The sequence below is a fragment of the Rhinoraja longicauda genome, chromosome 33, assembly GCF_053455715.1.
Source record: "Rhinoraja longicauda isolate Sanriku21f chromosome 33, sRhiLon1.1, whole genome shotgun sequence".
Classification (NCBI taxonomy): Eukaryota; Metazoa; Chordata; class Chondrichthyes; order Rajiformes; family Arhynchobatidae; genus Rhinoraja; species Rhinoraja longicauda.
In genome coordinates, this window is record NC_135985.1 from 22,590,380 (window position 1) to 22,611,384 (window position 21,005).

The following is a 21,005-nucleotide window of genomic DNA, read 5'->3' on the forward strand; positions in this document are numbered from 1 at the left end:
TCCCACAGAACCCGCTGAGCCTCCCCGCTGACACCATCCGCGGAGAACAGCGTTCCATAAAAGAACCGAACTAACGCACTAATCCTCTCTGGGTCTGTGACCGAGGAGCCATCGTCCGCGAGCAGCTCGACGAGCTGTTTGCGGGCTCCTCGCCCTTTCCTCTCCTGAAACTCTCCCCACTCACAGGAGTCCTCACCGTCCCAGCCCAAGGGAGACTCTGCGTCGAGTAACTCCTTCTCGAGTCGCTCGACCGCCGCGTCCCGCCTTCTGGTCGACCCTCCCGTGTAGTCCTGACAACAAAGACGGATGTAAGCTTTCCCCACATCCCACCACTGCTTAAGGGAAGGGAAGCCCCTCTGCCTCTCTCTCCACTTCACCCAGAACCGCCTGAAAGACTCCCGGAATCGGCGATCCTCCAGCAGCTGGTTATTAAAGTGCCAGTATGCGGACCCAGCCCGTGTGCGCGCTAGAATAAAATCCACTCGCACCAGGCAGTGGTCCGAACATGGCACCGTCCGCATAGAGGCCACCGAGACCCGGGAGACATACGCTCTGGAGATGTACACACGGTCGATACGGGAACCACCCCCCTCAGACCTCCGCGAAAACGCGTTGGAATCAGGGTGGAGATTCCGCCACGCATCAACCAGCTCGAAAGATTCAATCACACCTCTCAACTTCTTCGCCACTGCAGTAGCACACTGAGTACCAGAGCGATCTCGCGCCTCAAGGGTACAATTGAAATCCCCCCCAAGGAAGACACACTCTCCGCAATCAATGGTGCTCAGCAGAGCAGTCACCTCCTGAAGTAACCGCGCCTGCATCGTGCCAGTGCTGGGGGCATACACGTTAATGAAATGTAACGGCACGCCATCCAGGATCACGGCCAGATAGAGCAAACGGCCTGGCACAACTTCCTGCACCTTCACAATCTCTGGCTGGAAAGTCGGGGCCAACAGGAAGGCCACCCCACTTGACTTTGTGCTGAGGTGTCTCATGTAGACCCCCCCCTCCCTCCCACTCCAGGACCCAGGTGGGCTCATCACTAACAACAGTGTGCGTCTCTTGCAGAAAGCTCACTGCTTACTTCCCCTCTCTGAGGACCGATAGATGGTCTACAAATCTACGAAGGTCCCCCCTTCCGCCGTTTATGTTTAGGCTAGCTACTGTGAACTTGAAGACACACTACGGCTTTTTCCTCCCACTCCTTGTGGGAGTGGAGCCCCTCTCTGTTAGGAGCTTCAAAAAATCCCCGAATTGGCGCTTCTCAGGATCAAGAAGACCTCCATCCTTACTGTGAAGGATAGCACTAAGTGTCCGGATAGTTCCCCCCAGGTCTGGCCACTGTTCGGCAGCTAGCCGGGCTTTGCTCCTACTGCGCTGGTGTTTCAAAAACTCTCGAATCTCCCAGATACTGGCCGCTCGAGACACAGCACTGGAATCCGGGCATTCTGCCAACCCACTGACACCTGAAGCAACATCTTCCCCCTCCCTGCACTCAAGGTCATGGTCCAAGTTCGGCAGACTGCCGCTGGCTGCCAGCTCGCTCGCCTCACTGTGTAAGCTGGCTACATCACCCTCCCCCCCCTCCGGCATGATCCCACCCCCTGGATCAGTGTCGAGGTAGAGTCCCAACGCCTCCGACAGCGATGAGCCGGCCAGTGAATGGCCAGGCTCCTGCACACTCTCCCCGCCCCCTACAACTGGGCCTGGGGAAGAACAAAAACAGGGCGCCCTCAGGGCCCGCGGTCCACCTTCACCCCCGGAATCCGACTGAGGGACACGACCCGCAACAGCCCCGTCCCCCTCCGCACCCAGGGAACCCACTCCCCCAGCATCACCCAGAGAGTCTCCAGCCTCCACCACCAGGGGAGTAACCTCACTGTGGCCCACTGAAGGAGCCGGTGGGTCCTCTACCACCAGGGCAGTAACCTCACTGTGGCCCACTGAAGGAGCCGGTGGGTCCTCTACCACCAGGGCAGTAACCTCACTGTTGTAGATCAATCCCCTAGGCGGATTGATCCATGCCTGACTTTCGTATTGTTTAGTTTAGTGTAGTTTAGTGTAGTTTAGTGTAGTTTAGTTTAGTTTAGTTTAGTTTAGTCACAGCGTGGAACCAGACTATTCGACCCATGGAGTCCACGCCGACCATCACTCATTCGCGCTAGTTCTACGTTACCTGACCCTCGTACGCATTTGGGGCAATTCCCGGTTGTGATGAAGGACATGGACATGAAGCATGAACTCTGTTTCTCCCCCCATGAATCCTGCCTCACCCGCTCGACATTTCTACCATTTCCTGTTGAGGAAGGGACTGCACATGCCGAAGACAGGCACAAAATGCCGGAGTCACTCAGAGGGTCAGCAAACATCTTTGGACACCAGGAATAGGTGATGTTTCGGGTTGAGACCCTTCTTCAGCATTTCCTGTTCCCCATTTGACTGGAGTTGCTTGGTTGATGAACTTTGCCAAGATCTCATTCGGTAGATGCCTCTTATTCTGCATATTAATCTAATTAATTTAATTTGACTTGAACAACGTGGTTCCAAGCCATCCACTGATTTAGACCAGCATGGGAGATGATAATTTGTAAATTATACTGTGGAAAAATATGAAAATTATGTTAGGACATTTAATTCCAACTGGGAACTCAGTAGTCAACATATTTCCTTGAAGTCAACAACAAATCCCAATTCTAATTAATCTAATATGATTTGAAAGATCTCAATGCTTTTGCTTCTCAGCCTTTTGTTTCAGAGTAAGTGTGGTATCTGTTCTTATCAGCTTAATTTCTGCATTATTCTTTCTAGGGCGGCACGGTGGCACAGCAGTAGAGTCGCTGCCTCACAGCGCCAGAGACCTGGGTTCGAACCTGACCACGGGTGCTGTCCGTACGGAGTTTGTACGTTCTCCCTGTGACCGTGTGGGTTTTCTCTCGTTTCCTCCCATGTTCAAAAAATGTGAAGGTTAGTAGATTAAATGGCTTCTGTGAAGAACAAATTGTCCCTCGTGTGTCGATCTAAATTAGTGAATGGGCCGCGTGGATTTGGTGGGCCGAAGGGCCTGTTTCTGCGCTGTATCTCTAAAACTAAAACTGAACTTAAAATTGCAACTTCTAATCTCTCCACATTTTTTTTTGTACAGATAGTTTTTAAGAGTTACAGCTTGGAAACAGGCCTTTCGGCCCAACATGTCCACACCGACCATCGATCTCCTGCTCACACTAGTTCTATGTTATTGCTCTTTCACGTCCATTCCCCACACACTTGGGGCCATTTACAGAGACCAATTAACCTACAAAGTGTAAGAAAATAACTGCAGATGCTGGTACGAATCAAAGGTGTTTATTTCACAAAATACTGGAGTAACTCAGCAGGTCAGGCAGCACCTCGGGAGAGAAGGAATGGGTGACGTTTCGGGTCGAGACCCTTCTTCAGACTGATGGTGACGTTTCGGGTCGAGACCCTTCTTCAGACTGAACGTTCTGAAGAACTTCTTCAGACTTCAGTCTGAAGAAGGGTCTCGACCCGAAACGTCACCCATTCCTTCTCTCCCGGGATGCTGCCTGACCTGCTGAGTTACTCCAGCATTTTGTGAATATTGAACCTACAAACCTACGGAGTCTTTTCCTCTGCCATTCCCTGAGGTCTTTAGCCCTGCAATTCTGAAGGTCACTACTCTTCTTCAATATACAGGGTAAGGGGAGGGACATAGATACAGGGTAAGGGGAGGGAGGTTTCGGGGGGATGTGAGAAAGAACTTTTTCACCCAGAGGGTGGTTGGAGTCTGGAACTCACTGCCTGGGGTGGTGGTGGAGGCGGGAACACTCACAACGTTTAAGAGGCATTTGGATGGGCACTTGAAATGCTACAACATTCAGGGCTACGGTCCAAATGCGGGAAAATGGGATTAAAATTAGACTGTGTTTGGTAACGGGCGGCGCGGACACGATGGGCCGAAGGGCCTCTTTCTGTGCTGTAGGACACTATGACTCTATGACTCTAATTCCTGCTCCTTGTAGGTTTCTTGATCTTCATCTGTCAACCATTGGTGGCCAGACCTTCATATTTCTGAGTCTCAAACTATAAACTTTCCCTTCTTAAATCATATAACATTTCCACCCTTCCCCCTTCAAGACGTTCTTTCTCGTTGGACTCTGAGCGAGCAGCTGATTACTTGACTCTACATTTGGTGTTGTCTCTCGGGCGACACATTGGCGCAGCGGTAGAGTTTCTGCCTTGCAGTGCCAGAGACCCGAGTTTGATCCCGATTGCGGCCGCTGTCTGAATGGAGTTTGTACATTCGCCCCGTGACCATGAGGGCTTGTAGGTTCATTGGGTTCGATAAAATTGTAAATTGTCCCTGATGTCTAGGAATAGTGGTACTGTACTGGGTGATCACTGGACACAGTGGAGTTTGTAGGCTAACTGACTTGGTAGCGTTGTAAACTGTTCCTAGTGCGTGCAGGAGAGTGTTGGGGATCATTGGTTGGCATGGACTCGGTGGGCCGAAGGCCGGTTTCTGCGCTGTATCTCTAAACTAGACTAAGCTAAAGAAAACTAAACTAAACTAAACTAAACTTTAGTGATCTGGTATTTCTATGAAATGCATTGCAGCATTTAGCTGTGAAGGGGCACTCTACAGTTCCAATACTGTTAATGAACATTTCCTTCCTGATGGACTAATTTGCTTTGCCATTTCATTCTGTCAGGCGTTTACCTTCATTTGCAAGCAGACCATTTGAGTTCCAACTCCCTGGTGAACAGCCAGAGACAAGGTACATGTTCTTCATCCATCATCGCTATCAAGTAAAGTTGTGTTTACTGTCATATGCACAAGTACAGTGAGCTATAGGTACAATGAAGGCCTTGCTTGCAGCATCATCCATGTCCAGTAGACCATAAGACATAGAAGCAGAATTAGACCATTTGGCCCATCAAGTCCACTCGTCCAATCGATCATGATTGATCTATTTTTTCCCTTTCAAACCCATTCTTCTCCTTTTCCCCGTAATAGAAACATAGAAGCATAGAAAATAGGTGCAGGAGTAGGCCATTCGGCCCTTCGAGCCTGTACGCACCGCCATTCGATATGATCATGGCTGATCATCCAAAATCAGTGCCCCGTTCCTGCTTTCTCCCCATATTCCCTGATTCCGTTAGCCCTAAGAGCTCTATCTAACTCTCTCTTGAAAACATCCAGTGAATTGGCCTCCACTGCCTTCTGTGGCAGAGAATTCCACAGATTCACAACTCTCTGTGTGGAAAAGTTTTTCATCATCTCACTCCTATATGGCCTACCCCTTATTCTTAATATTTGATACCCTTACTAATCAAGAACCTAACATTCTCCACTTTAAAAATACCCAATGACTTAGCCTCCACAGCCGTCTGTGGCAATGGCTTCCAAAGATTCACACCATCTGGCTGAAGAAATTCCTTCTCATCTCCATCCTAAAGGTATGTAGGAAAATAACTGCAGATACTGGTATAAATCGAAGGTATTTATTCACAAAATGCTGGAGTAACTCAGCAGGTCAGGCAGCATCTGAGGAGAGAAGGAATGGGCGACGTTTCGGGTCGAGACCATTCTTCAGACTGATGTCAGGGGGGCGGGACAAAGAAAGGATATAGGTGGAGACAGGAAGACAGTGGGAGAACTGGGAAGGGGAGGGGAAGAGAGGGACAGAGAGGGAGGGGAAGGGGAAGAGAGGGACAGAGGGGAAAAGAGGCTTGAATACACTGGAATTTAGAAGGATGAGAGGGGATCTTATCGAAGATAACCCCATATAAGATTATTAAGGGGTTGGACACGTTAGAGGCAGGAAACATGTTCCCAATGTTGGGGGAGTCCAGAACCAGGGGCCACAGTTTAAGAATAAGGGGTAGGCCATTTAGAACGGAGATGAGGAAAAACTTTTTCAGTCAGAGAGTTGTGAATCTGTGGAATTCTCTGCCTCAGAAGGCAGTGGAGGCCAATTCTACGAATGCATTCAAGAGAGAGCTGGATAGAGCTCTCAAGGATAGCGGAGTCAGGGGGTATGGGGAGAAGGCAGGAACGGGGTACTGATTGAGAATGATCAGCCATGATCACATTGAATGGCGGTGCTGGCTCGAAGGGCCGAATGGCCTCCGCCTGCACCTAATGTCTATTGTCTATTGCCTATTATCACATTACGATAACAAGCTGCACCTTAAATGCCGTTATACGGAGCGGCATGGTAGCACAGCGGCAGAGCTACCGCCCTACAGCGCCGGAGACCCGGGCTTGATCCTGACTGCAGGTACTCTGTACAGAGTTTGTACGTGCTCTCTACCACCTGCGCCGGATTTCTAAGAGATCTTCGGTTTCCTCCCACACTCCAAAGACATAGGTTAATTGACGGTGTAAATTGTCACTAATGTGTTAATGTGCAGGGATGGCTGGTCAGTGCAGACTCGCTGGGCCAAAGGCCCTGTTTCTACGCTTATTCACAAAATGCTGGAGTAACTCAGCAGGTCAGGCAGCATCTCAGGAGAGAAGGAATGGGTGACGTTTTGGGTCGAGACCCTTCTTCAGATTGATGTCAGGGGGGCGGGACAAAGGAAGGATATAGGTGGAAACAGGCAGACAGTGGGAGATCTGGGAAGGGGGAGGAGAAGAGAGGGACAGAGGAACTATCTAAAGTTGGAGAAGTCGATGTTCATACCGCTGGGCTGCAAGCTGCCCAGGTGAAATATGAGGTGCTGTTCCTCCAATTTCTGGTGGGCCTCACTATGGCACTGGAGGAGACCCATGACAGAAAGGTCAGACTGGGAATGGGAGTGGGAGTTGAAATACTGGGCCACTGGGAGATCAGGTTGGTCAAAGCGGACCGAGCGCAGGTGTTGAGCGAAGCGATCGCCGAGCCTGCGTTTGGTTTCGCCGATGTAAAGAAGTTGACATCTGGAGCAGCGGATGCAATAGATGAGGTTGGAGGAGGTGCAGGTGAACCTCTGTCTCACCTGGAAAGACTGTTTGGGTCCTTGGATGGAGTTGAGGGGGGAGGTAAAGGGACAGGTGTTGCATCTCGTGCGGTTGCAGGGGAAAGTGCCCGGGGTTGGGGTTGTTTGGGTAGGAAGGGACGAGTGGACCAGGGAGTTATGGAGGGAACAGTCTCTACGGAACGCAGAAAGGGGAGGGGATGGGAAGATATGGCCGGTGGTGGGGTCTCGTTGTGGGTGACGGAAATGTTGGCGGATGATTTGTTGGATACGCTGGCTGGTGGGGTGGAAGGTGAGAACGAGGGGGATTCTGTCCTTGCTGCGCTTTATCTCTAAACTCTAAACTCTACTCATTTCACTGTCGTCCTGCTGAGTTTCACCGTTTTTATCCACTCGTTATCACCTTCTCCACGGCCAACAATGGACCATTGTGGGCTCCAAAACTTTCCTTGATCATCTGCCTGGTTTTATTTTGTTCTTTACGTACCTTTCGTTCATTCGTTTTTTGTACCTTTTCGTGTCTCTATTTTCCCTCTCCCCAGACCCTCAGTCTGAAGAAGGGTCTTGATTTGCAACGTCACCCATTCCTTTTCTCCAGAGATGCTGCCTGACCCATTGAGTTACTCCAGTAATTTCCTCTTTCAGTCCATGATTTTACCCATTGCTTTGTCATTAAATTGAAACGAAGTCCAGACCAGATCAGTTGTTACCTTTCCCTTAACGCATTCTTTTTCTGTGGCATTTCGATGTGAAAGATGCATCTTCTGGATGCGCTGGGACGCATCCTCAGTGATGTGACCTGGTGTCATGGGGCGTTTCGGGTCTCACAACATCAGACCCCCTCGCCCAGGCGACCCAGCCGGGGTTGTCCAGGCCCTGACTTGCGTCCGAGCAGCAACCGCCCATGAATCGGCCCTCTTAATAACTACTCTGCAGGGGTTGGAAGACTGTGGTGCGTGGAGGTGCTCGGCTCTGTGGGAGAGTCCTGGCTGGGCTCCTCCTGGCTGGGCTCCTCCTGGCTGGGCTCTGTGGGTGAGTCCTGGCTGGGCTCCTCCTGCGTCTCACCAGGTTCAGGGCCTGAGCGCTGCACCTCTTTCTCCTTCTCCGAGCATTTCATTCTTGCCTGATGGCATAAGGCCTTTCCTTAGCTTATCGAGTTTCTTTCTCACGAAAGACACAGACTGGGGTACCAACCCATCCTGTCCCGGGCGCCGTCTTTCCTGCCGTCAACTGTCTCTCCAGTAGTCACCAAACTATTCTTGGTGTAAGAAAATAACTGCAGATGCTGGTATAAATCGAAGGTATTAATTCACAAAATGCTGGAGTAACTCAGCGGGTCAGGCAGCATCTCAGGAGAGAAGGAATGGGTGACGTTTCGGGTCGAGACCCTTCTTCAGACTGATGTCAGGTGGGCGGGACAAAGGAAGGATATAGGTGGAGACAGGAAGATAGAGGGAGATCTGGGAAGGGGGAGGGGAAGAGAGGGACAGAGGAACTATCTAAAGTTGGAGAAGTCAATGTTCATACCGCTGACCAGAGTTCACAGCCTCAGAATTAAATGGCGCTCTTTTGCGGTGAGGCAACGTGTAGGAAGGAATTGCAGATGCTGGTTTCCACCGAAGACAGACATAAAATGCTGGAGTAACTCAGACTGAAGAAGGGTCTCGACCCGAAACATCACCCATTCCTTCTCTCCTGATTTGCTGCCTGACCTGCTGAGTTACTCCAGCATTTTGTGAATAAACTATTCTTGGTTGTCACCCAGTCTCTTCCTAGGTGCCACTGGCTGAGCCAGACTTCAATGTGAAAGTTGCATCTTCTGGATGCGCTGGGACGCATCCTCAGTGATGTGACCGGGGGTCATCGGGTGTTTCGGGTCTCACAACATCAGACCCCCTCGCCCAGGCGACCCAGCTGGGGTTGACCCGGCCCCGACTTGCGTCCGAGCAACAACCATAACCTTGGATTAAAGCAAAAAAATCGATTTGTTCTGTGTCAAAAGAAATTCTCTAAACCGCGTTGTGACAATAAATTATACCAAACCATTTAACCTACAATCCTGTACGTCACTGGAGTGTGGGAGGAAACCGGAGCTCCCGGAGAAAACCCACGCAGGTCACGGGGAGAACATACAAATTCCGTACAGACAGCACTGGTGGTCAGGATCGAACCCGCGGCCTCTATCGATGTAAGGCAGCAACTCTACCTCTGAGCCACCGTGCTGACCTCATCTAAGCCAGCGCCAAGTGGCCCGACAGAATAATTCCCAAGGAAATGTTTTCTCAGTTAATAAAATTTCAAACAACTGCAGATGCTGTAAGTCTGAAGTAAAAACAGAAAATGTCCAACTCTATCAGATGACACCATTGTCCTGTCTTTGGTCTCCCATGTTCCCTGCACCTTCAAACCAACTTGTTCCCCATTTTCAGTTCTGATGAATGTTCCTTGATTTCGGACAGGGCGACACGATGGCGCAGCAGTAGAGTTTCAGGTTTGTAGGTTAATTGACTGGGTAAATGTAAAAATTGTCCCTAGTGTGTGTAGGATAGTGTTAATGTGCGGGGATCGCTGGGCGGCGCGGACTAGGTGGGCCGAAGGGCCTGTTTCCGCGCTGTATCTCTAAATCTAAAATCTAAAACAATACAGTGCCAGAGACCCGGGTTCAGTCCTGACAGCACGTGCTGTCTGTATGGAGTTTGCACGTTCTCCCCGTGACCGGCGTGGGTTTTTTTCCGGGTGCGCCGGTTTTCCCCCACGCTCCAATGATGTCTGGTTTGTAGATTAATTGGCTTTGGTAAATTGGTAAAATTGTCCCGAGGATGTAGGATGGTGTTAGTGTGCGGGGATCGCTGGTCGGCGCGGACCCGGTGGACCAGAAGGCCTGTATCTCGAAACTAACCTAAACAAAATTAAACTAAACATAAATTTGAAACATTAACTCAATCTCTCCATCCAACAATGTTCCCAGACTTGTGGATTTCCAGCACATCCTGCGTGGTTGTGATGGTGTCATGTCAAAGCCCGTGATTCACGGACCACAGCAGCAATTAAACTTCCATCACTCCACCATTGGACTTTATGGTATGTTCACAGCGTCTTACACACCTCCCATCCCTTCTAGCAGAACGGCAAGGACAGGAGATGCATGGGAACCCACCAACCCAACCTTTGCCACCAAGTCCTAACAGGCACAGCTTTGAGGCAATAATTACGCTCGGTCTACTCCATCGCTCCCAGGTCCCACTACACATCCCTGAAACAGGCAGAATAGTCCAAACTCAAGAAAGGAAGAGAGTCTCAACTGGCCAGAGGGAAAGATCCAAAGATGTTATCTGATCTTCTATGAAGAAATATAGCCCATGAGTTTCAAGGAATGCCAATACACATATCCCTATCTCTGCAACCTCCCTATAGCTAGCCTTTGGATTCCAAGAGCTTAACAGCACAGAAATAGATCCTTGGGCCCAGCTCGTCCAAGCTGACCAGGTTGACTGACTGAGATTGTGATATTACGAGAACGTTTCACTTCTTGCTCCTGCCATCTGTATTTGGAAGTTGGATTCCTGCAATCCAATACATAAGAACTCAAAATAGAAGATAAACACAAAATGCTGGAGTAACTCAGCGGGACAGGCAGCATCTCTGGAGAGAAGGAATGGGTGACATTTCGGGTTGAAACCCTTCTTCAGACATTTCCATCCTACACATAAGAAATCAAATGACCCTAAATGCCACTTGTTTACTCCGGTTTGTCATCATTTTCTTGAATCTGATATTTTAGACAATAGACAATAGACAATAGGTGCAGGAGGAGGCCATTCGGCCCTTCGAGCCAGCACCGCCATTCAATGTGATCATGGCTGATCATTCACAATCAGTACCCCGTTCCTGCCTTCTCCCCATACCCCCTGACTCCACTATCCTTAAAAGCACTATCTGACTCTCTCTTGAAAGCATCCAGAGAATTGGCCTCCACTGCCTTCTGAGGCATAGAATTCCACAGATTTACAACGCTGACTGAAAAACTTTTTCCTCATCTCTGTTCTAAATGGCCTACCATTTATACTTAAACTTTTCTTCCCAGTGGCAAAATTCAAATGTATCGTTAAGGTATTGATGATTTTATTGGGTGAAGTGAGATTTTATATTCACTCACTATTTTCAACAAACTGAATGCAGTCTATAATTTCTCAGGAAGCTGGACATATCTCTGAGATCTGAGATTTCCTCCAACACTCCAAAGACGTACAGGTTTGTCAGCTAATTGGCTTGGTGCAATTGTAAGTTGTAAACTGAAGTTAGTCGAACTCAATCCCAAGGTTCTGAATAAAGAAGAAAAGGCAAAGAAGAACTCAAAAAGACACAGAAGCCGTTCAGGACCAACGTGTGAAATTAATTCTTCAAATTACATAATCATATCATATCATATCATATATCTACAGCCGGAAACAGGCCTTTTCGGCCCTCCAAGTCCGTGCCGCCCAGTGATCCCCGTACATTAACACTATCCTACACCCACTAGGGACAATTTTTACATTTACCCAGCCAATTAACCTACATACCTGTACATCTTTGGAGTGTGGGAGGAAACCGAAGATCTCGGAGAAAACCCACGCAGGTCACGGGGAGAACGTACAAACTCCTTACAGTGCAGCACCCGTAGTCAGGATCGAACCTGAGTCTCCGGCGCTGCATTCGCTGTAAAGCAGCAACTCTACCGCTGCGCTACCGTGCCGCCCTTCTGCAATAATCTTTCTCAATAAAAAAAATTTAAACATTGTTGAAAAGAACATAGGGGGATCTTGTTTTGATACGGGACATATCACAACATGTTATTCGCTGGAATTTAGAAGACTGAGGGGGGATCTTATAGAAACATATAAAATTCTTAAGGGGTTGGAGAGGCTAGATGCGGGAAGATTGTTCCCGATGTTGGGGAAGTCCAGAACCAGGGGTCACAGCTTAAGGATAAGGGGGGTCTTTTATGACCGAGATGAGAAAACATTTCTTCACACAGAGAGTGGTGAGTCTGTGGAATTCTCTGCCACAGAAGGTAGTTGAGGCCAGTTCATTGGCTATATTTAAGAGGGAGTTAGATGTGGCCCTTTTTGCTAAAGGGATCAGGGGGTATGGAGAGAAGGCAGGTACAGGCTACTGAGCTGGAAGATCAGCCATGATCATATTGAATGGCGGTGCAGGCTCGAAGGGCCGAATGGCCTACTCCTGCACCTATTTTCTATGTTTCTATGTCATTCTTATTGTCTTGTTTCTGATCAATGCCATCAATTTGTGTCGAGTCTTCACTTGGGATTCATCTGCAAGAATAGAGCAACTACCCCTTCCGGCAGAAAGCAATTTAAAGGAATTAATTAAAAGACCTTTTTCTGCTGCAGCACAGTGGTGCAGCGGTAGAGTTGCTGCCATACAGCGCCGGACACCCGGGTTTGTTCCCGACTATGGGTGCTGTCTGTACAGAATTTGTACACGCGCGTTTTCTCCGGGTGCTCCGGTTTCGTCCCGCACTCCAAAGACGTACAGGTTTGTAGGTTAATTGACTTTAAAAAATTTTTTTTTAGAGATACAGCGCAGAAACAGGCCCTTCGGCCCACCGGGTCTGTGCCGCCCAGTGATCCCCGCACACTAACACTATCCTACACACACTAAGGACAATTTTTTACATTTGCCTAGCCAATTAACCTACATACCAGAACGTCTCTGGAGTGTGGGAGGAAACCGAAGATCTCGGAGAAAACCCACGCAGGTCACGGGGAGAACGTACAAACTCCGTACAGACGGCGCCCATAGTCAGGATCGAACCTGAGTCTCCGGCGCTGCATTCGCTGTAAGGCAGCAACTCTACCGCTGCGCCACCGTGCCGCCCGTTGGTAGATTGGTAGATTGTCCCTCGAGTGTAGGAAAGTGTTAGTGTACTGGCATTGCTGGTCGGTGTGGACTCAAGGGGCCAAAGGGCTTCATTCCACACTGTACCTCTCAACTAATCTAAACTCCACTGAACTAAACTAACCCCTGTGGACAGATGGTGTGAGCAATTATCTTGCAGACTTAAACCTGAGGGAGGGAATCGTTAGAATCTCCCTTCCCCCACCCTCCTCATTAACCAACATCCTGAGCACAGTGCCGCAGCGGGTAGAACTGCAGCCTAATGACCATGACTTGACTCAGAAGTTGGGAGGAAATCATACTGTGGAAAATCCTATTAACGATTTCTATTTGTACTGCAGCTCGACATGTTTGCCTTGACACAGAGATGGTTCAGAGGGCAATACTGACAAAGGTATTTTCAACACCATTACATGTGTGATGGAGTAACTGTGGAGAAACTGTTTTCTAATGGCAGGAATAGTCAGAACCAAATGATACACAGACTCAAAGGAATCTGGGGGAGGGATACAGAAATGTCCTGCATTTCAGGAATTAATTCTCCGCAAGGAAATAGATGAAGAGGTGACTTTTGCTGTGCCTTTTTGAACTGAATTACTCAGTGGCTGCAGCTGGTTGCTATAAAAGTCTTCATTCCTCAAGAGAAACAGATATTCTCATGAAGACCCTCTTGGTAGAAATCTCCCAAACTTGAAGTACATTAACATTATAACAACATTTAAAAGTCAATAGACAATAGACAATAGGTGCAGGAGGAGGCCATTCGGCCCTTCGAGCCAGCACCGCCATTCAATGTGATCGTGGCTGATCATTTTCAATCAGTACCCCGTTCCTGCCTTCTCCCCATACCCCCTGACTCCGTTATCCTTAAGAGCTCTATCTAGCTCTCTCTTGAATGCATTCAGAGAATTGGCCTCCACTGCCTTCTGAGGCAGAGAATTCCACAGATTCACAACTCTCTGACTGAAAAGGTTTTTCCTCATCTCAGTTCTAAATGGCCTACACCTTATTCTTAAACTGTGGCCCCTTGTTCTGGACTCCCCCAACATTGGGAACATGATTCCTGCCTCTAACGTGTCCAACCCCTTAATAATCTTATACGTTTCGATAAGATCTCCTCTCATTCTTCTAAATTCCAGTGTATACAAGCCTAGTCGCTCCAGTCTTTCAACATATGACAGTCCCGCCATTCCGGGAATTAACCTAGTGAACCTACGCTGCACGCCCTCAATAGCTATGTCAATAGGACAGGTGCGTAGGATAAGATAGGATTCAAAGGATATGGTCCAAATGCAGGCAGGTGGGACTAGTGTGGGTGGGGCATCTTGGGTCAGCTTCAGGTCACACTGTCTCCATCCAAAAATCAGTCTATCAGGGAACCTCCTTGCCTGAGGTCATTTGTTTCCAGCCCTGACTTGTCCTGGGTTTTTTTCACCCAGTTTTATTTCCCACCACTCCTATTACAATCTGTCTGAAGAAGGCTCCTGCCCCGAAACGTCACCTATCCGTTTTCTCCAGAGATGCTGTTTGACCCACTGTTACTCCACCATTTTGTGTCTGTCTTTGGTATAAACCAGCATCTGCAGCTCCTTTCTTAATTACACGTTTACCTATCTGTTATGCTGCACCTGCAAGTAAGAATTTCATTGTTCTGTTTTAGGCGATATCTATATACTAAAACTCTCGTTTGTTTGTTCCTGACCTACAGCCAAAACGGTACACGATGGCGCGACAGTTTTAGGCCCACCTTACTCACCGTTGTCCTTTTGGTGCTAATGGAAGAAATTTCATTGAAATCAGTGTTATATTTTTAAAGTTATTCATATTTTAAAGTTTAAATATTTCAAAAGTCCGGGAGCAGAGCAAGGACGCCCGTTGGCTGAGCATTAAAGTAAGTGCTAGTTTAAGTGAGAAGTCAGGTAAATTGGACAATCAGGCAATTTAATTGGTAATATAAGCAATACTTGCAAAAGGGTGCAGCCCAGTGAGGGAAGTGCCCAGTGAGAAAAGTGCGAGTCTTTGGCTGCGAGTCTTCGGCGAGGAGGCTGAGGTGAGGAGGATACCATTGTTTTAAGCCAGAGCTGGTTATAGGCACAAGGTGATGGCGGAAAAGTTGGTGCGGTGTGTTTCCTGCAGGATGTGGGAAGACAGGGACGTCGCGGGAGCTTCTGGGAGCTACACCTGCAAGAACTGTGTCCAGGTGCAGCTCCTGAAGGGACGTGTGGTGGAGTTGGAGAGGCAGTTGGATGACCTCAGGGCCATCCGGGAATGCGAGAGTTTCCTCGACAGGACCTATTGTGAGGCTGTCACGCCAAGGGTCCAGGTCGAGCGAAGGTGGGAGACTGTTTCCGGGGGGAGTGGACGTGGACTACAGGACACCCCAGTGGCTGTGCCTATTGCAAATAGGTATACCCTCTTGGGAACTGTCGGGGCAGAAGACGTTTCCAGTCCGAGTGGCAGACCTGTTGGCAAGGATACTCGACAGGGGAGACCGAAGTCTGGAAGAGCCGTAGTGGTCGGTGACTCCATAGTCCGAGGGACGGACAGAAGATTCTGTGGCAGCAGGAGGGACTTGAGGATGGTCTGTTGCCTCCCTGGTGCCAGGGTTCAACACATCACAGACCGGCTTCAGAAAATCCTAGTGAGGGAAGGCGATCAACCTGAAGTCGTTGTGCACGTGGGCACGAATGACGTCGGGCGGAAGAGGAAGGAGGTGCTACAGCGGGAGTTTAGAGAGTTGGGAAAAGCGCTGAGAAGTAGGACGTCGAAGGTGGTTATCTCTGGACTGCTACCGGTACCTCGTGCTGGTGAGGCCAGGAACAGAGAGATAGAGGGTATGAATTTATGGCTGAGGGGCTGGTGCAGAGAGCAGGGATTTAGATTTCTGGACCACTGGGATCTCTTCTGGGCTAGGGGTGACTTGTACAAAAGGGACGGGTTGCATCTTAACAGCAGGGGGACAAACATTCTGGCAGGCAGGTTTGCTAGTGTGACACCTGTGGCTTTAAACTAAGTAGTGGGGGGGAGGGGTTAACAAATTGTGAATATGAAGATGAGGTCAAAGGGAATACAGGAGATATTGCAAAAGACTCTCGGAAGAATGGGAACAGAAGTTCTAGAGCGGAAAAGAAATTAAGGGCAGGGCCAATTGTGAACGATGTGAGAGAGGAGGTAAATACAGAAGTTAAAGTGTTGTACTTAAATGCGCGTAGTATAAAAAATAAAGTGGATGAGCTTGAGGCTCAGTTAGTCATGGGCAAGTATGATGTTGTAGGGATCACTGAGACATGGTTACAAGAGGACCAGGGCTGGGAACTGAATATTCAGGGGTACACAACGTATAGAAAAGACAGACAGGTGGGCAGAGGGGGTGGGGTTGCTCTGATGGTAAGGAATGATATTCATTCCCTTGCAAGGGGTGACATAGAATCAGGAGATGTTGAATCAGTATGGATAGAAATGAGAAATTGTAAGGGTAAAAAGACCCTAATGGGAGTTATCTATAGGCCCCCAAACAGTAGCCTCGACATAGGGTGCAAGTTGAATCAGGAGATAAAATTGGCGTGTCAAAAATGTAATGCTACGGTGGTTATGGGAGATTTCAACATGCAGGTAGACTGGGAAAATCAGGTTGGAAATGGACCCCAGGAAAGAGAGTTTGTAGAGTGCCTTCGAGATGGATTCTTAGAACAGCTTGTACTGGAGCCTACCAGGGAGAAGGCAATTCTGGATTTAGTGTTGTGTAATGATCCTGATCTGATAAGGGGACTAGAGGTAAAAGAGCCATTAGGAGGCAGTGATCACAACATGATAAGTTTTACTCTGCAAATGGAAAGGCAGAAGGGAAAATCGGAAGTGTCGGTATTACAGTATAGCAAAGGGGATTACAGAGGCATGAGGCAGGAGCTGGCCAAAATTGATTGGAAGGAGGCCCTAGCAGGGAAGACGGTAGAACAGCAATGGCAGGTATTCCTGGGAATAATGCAGAGGTTGCAGGATCAATTTATTCCAAAGAGGTGGAAAGACTCTAAGGGGAGTAAGAGACACCTGTGGCTGACGAGGGAAGTCAGGGACAGCATAAAAATTAAGGAGAGGAAGTATAACATAGCAAAGAAGAGTGGGAAGACAGAGGATTGGGACTCTTTTAAAGAGCAACAAAAGTTAACTAAAAAGGCAATACGGGGAGAAAAGATGAGGTACGAGGGTAAACTAGCCAATAATATAAAGGAGGATAGCAAAAGTTTTTTTAGGTACGTGAAGAGGAAAAAAATAGTCAAGGCAAATGTGGGTCCCTTGAAGACAGAAGCAGGGGAATTTATTATGGGGAACAAAGAAATGGCAGACGAGTTAAACCGTTACTTTGGATCTGTCTTCACTGAGGAAGATACACACAATCTCCCAAATGTTCTAGGGGCCGGAGAACCTAGGGTGATGGAGGAACTGAAGGAAATCCACATTAGGCAGGAAATGGTTTTGGGTAGACTGATGGGACTGAAGGCTGATAAATCCCCAGGGCCTGATGGTCTGCATCCCAGAGTACTTAAGGAGGTGGCTCTAGAAATAGTGGAAGCATTGGAGATCATTTTTCAATGTTCTATAGATTCAGGATCAGTTCCTGTGGATTGGAGGATAGCAAATGTTATCCCACTTTTTAAGAAAGGAGGGAGAGAGAAAACGGGTAATTATAGACCAGTTAGTCTGACATCAGTGGTGGGGAAGATGCTGGAGTCAATTATAAAAGACGAAATTGCTGAGCATTTGGATAGCAGTAACGGGATCATTCCGAGTCAGCATGGATTTACGAAGGGGAAATCATGCTTGACAAATCTACTGGAATTTTTTGAGGATGTAACTAGGAAAATTGACAAGGGAGAGTCAGTGGATGTGGTGTACCTCGACTTTCAGAAAGCCTTCGACAAGGTCCCACATAGGAGATTAGTGGGCAAAATTAGGGCACATGGTATTGGGGGTAGGGTACTGACATGGATAGAAAATTGGTTGACAGACAGAAAGCAAAGAGTGGGGATAAATGGGTCCCTTTCGGAATGGCAGGCAGTGACCAGTGGGGTACCGCAAGGTTCGGTGCTGGGACCCCAGCTATTTACGATATACATTAATGACTTAGACGAAGGGATTAAAAGTACCATTAGCAAATTTGCAGATGATACTAAGTTGGGGGGTAGTGTGAATTGTGAGGAAGATGCAATAACGCTGCAGGGTGACTTGGACAGGTTGTGTGAGTGGGCGGATACATGGCAGATGCAGTTTAATGTAGGTAAGTGTGAGGTTATTCACTTTGGAAGTAAGAATAGAAAGGCAGATTATTATCTGAATGGTGTCAAGTTAGGAGGAGGGGGAGTTCAACGAGATCTGGGTGTCCTAGTGCATCAGTCAATGAAAGGAAGCATGCAGGTTCAGCAGGCAGTGAAGAAAGCCAATGGAATGTTGGCCTTCGTAACAAGAGGAGTTGAGTATAGGAGCAAAGAGGTCCTTCTACAGTTGTACCGGGCCCTGGTGAGACCGCACCTGGAGTACTGTGTGCAGTTTTGGTCTCCAAATTTGAGGAAGGATATTCTTGCTATGGAGGGCGTGCAGCGTAGGTTCACTAGGTTAATTCCCGGAATGGCGGGACTGTCGTATGTTGAAAGGCTGGAGCGATTGGGCTTGTATACACTGGAATTTAGAAGGATGAGGGGGGATCTTATTGAAACATATAAGATAATTAGGGGATTGGACACATTAGAGGCAGATAACATGTTCCCAATGTTGGGGGAGTCCAGAACAAGGGGCCACAGTTTAAGAATAAGGGGTAGGCCATTTAGAACGGAGATGAGGAAGAACTTTTTCAGTCAGAGGGTGGTGAAGGTGTGGAATTCTCTGCCTCAGAAGGCAGTGGAGGCCAGTTCGTTGGATGCTTTCAAGAGAGAGCTGGATAGAGCTCTTAAGGATAGCGGAGTGAGGGGGTATGGGGAGAAGGCAGGAACGGGGTACTGATTGAGAGTGATCAGCCATGATCGCATTGAATGGCGGTGCTGGCTCGAAGGGCTGAATGGCCTACTCCTGCACCTATTGTCTATTGTCTATTGTCTATTGTAAATCTATCTCCTAGGGAGGGAGGGGGGAGGAGGAAGGATAAGGGGAGGAGGGGAAGAGCGGAGGGGAAGGGGGAGGGGGATGGGAGGGGGGTGGAGGGATGGGTGAGAGGAGGGAGGGAGGAAGGGAGGGGGTGAAGGGGGGGAGAGGGGAGGGGGTGGAGAGGGGAGGGGGGGAGGAGAGGGTGCTGCACCAATGCAGGAGAGGTTTGGGCCCAACGGATCCACTTGGTCTAGTATAACAATAAAACACTTGACTTTTGATATTTGATCTGGTTTGATATTTGAAAGAAATTGATTTGGACACATTATTATCTTGCCTTCAATTTTTAATGATTCCAGGAATGAGTGGGTTAGCATATGATGAGTGTTTGACAGCACTGGGCCTGTACTCACTGGAGTTTGCAAGGTTGAGTGGGGACCTCATTGAAACTTAAAGAATAATGAAAGGCATAGATGGAGTGGATGTGGAGAGGATGTTTCCACTGGTGGGAGTCCAGGACCAGAGGTGTAAGAAAATAACTGCAGGTACTGGTACAAATCGAAGGTATTTATTCACAAAATGCTGGAGTAACTCAGCGGGTCAGGCAGCATCTCGGGAGAGAAGGAATGGTGACGTTTCGTGTCGAGACCCTTCTTCAGACTGATGTCAGGGGGATGGGACAAAGGAAGGATATAGGTGGAGACAGGAAGACAGAGGGAGATCTGGGAAGGGGGAGGGGAACAGACAATAGACAATAGGTGCAGGAGGAGGCCATTCGGCCCTTCGAGCCATTCAATGTGATCATGGCTGATCATTCTCAGTCAATACCCCGTTCGTGCCTTCTCCCCATACCCCCTGACTCCGCTATCCTTAAGAGCTCTATCTAGCTCTCTCTTGAATGCGTTCAGAAAATTGGCCTCCACTGCCTTCTGAGGCAGAGAATTCCGCAGATTCACAACTCTCTGACTGAAAAAGTTTTTGCTCATCTCAGTTCTAAATGGCCTACCCCTTATTCTTAAACTGTGGCCCCTTGTTCTGGACTCCCCCAACATTGGGAACATGCTTCCTGCCTCTAACGTGCGTTTCGATAAAGAGAGGGACAGAGGAACTATCTAAAGTTGGAGAAGTCAATGTTCATACCGCTGATCAGAGGTCATAGCCTCAGAATTAAAGGGCGCCCTTTTGCGGTGAGGCAACGTGTAGGAAGGAACTGCAGATGCTGGTTTCCACCGAAGACAGACATAAAATGCTGGAGTAACTCAGCGGGACAGGCAACATCTCTGGATGGAAGGAATGAGTGACGTTTTAACTCGAGACCCTTCTTCAGACTGAGCTAGTCTGAAACATTTCCCATTTGCACCACCCTGCTGTGAGGCAACTACACCTGGAGAATTGTGTGCAGTTTTGGACTCATAATTTGAGGAAGGACATTCTTGCCATTGAGGGAGTGCAGCTTAGGTTCACGAGGTTAATTCCCGGGATGGCGGGACTGTCATATGATGAAAGAAAGGAGCGACTGGGCTTGTATTCACTGGAATTTAGGATGAGAGGGGATCTTATAGATCTTATAGGATGAGAGGGGATCTTATAGAGGGGATCTTATATAAAATTATTAAAGGGTTGGACATGCTAGATGCAGGAAACACGTTCCTGATGTTGGGGGAGTCCAGAACCAGGGGCCACAGTTGAAGAATAAGGGTAGGCCATTTAGCATTGAGATGAGGAAAAACTTTTTCACCCAGAGAGTTGTGAATCTGTGGAGGTCTCTGCCTCAGAAGGCAGTGGAGGCCGATTCACTGGATGCATTCAAAAGAGAGTTAGATAGAGCTCTTTGGGCTAGTGGAATCAAGGGGTATGGGGAGAAGGCAGGAACGGGGTACTGATTGTGGATGATCAGCCCTGATCTCATTGAATGGCTGTGCTGGCTCAAAGGGCCGAATGGCCTCCTCCTGCACCTATTATCTATGTATCTATGTAACTTTTAGAAAGGAGGAACTTCTTTAGTCAGGGGGTAGTTAATCTGTGGATCTCATTGCCACAGAGGGCTGTGGAGGCCAAGTCAGTGG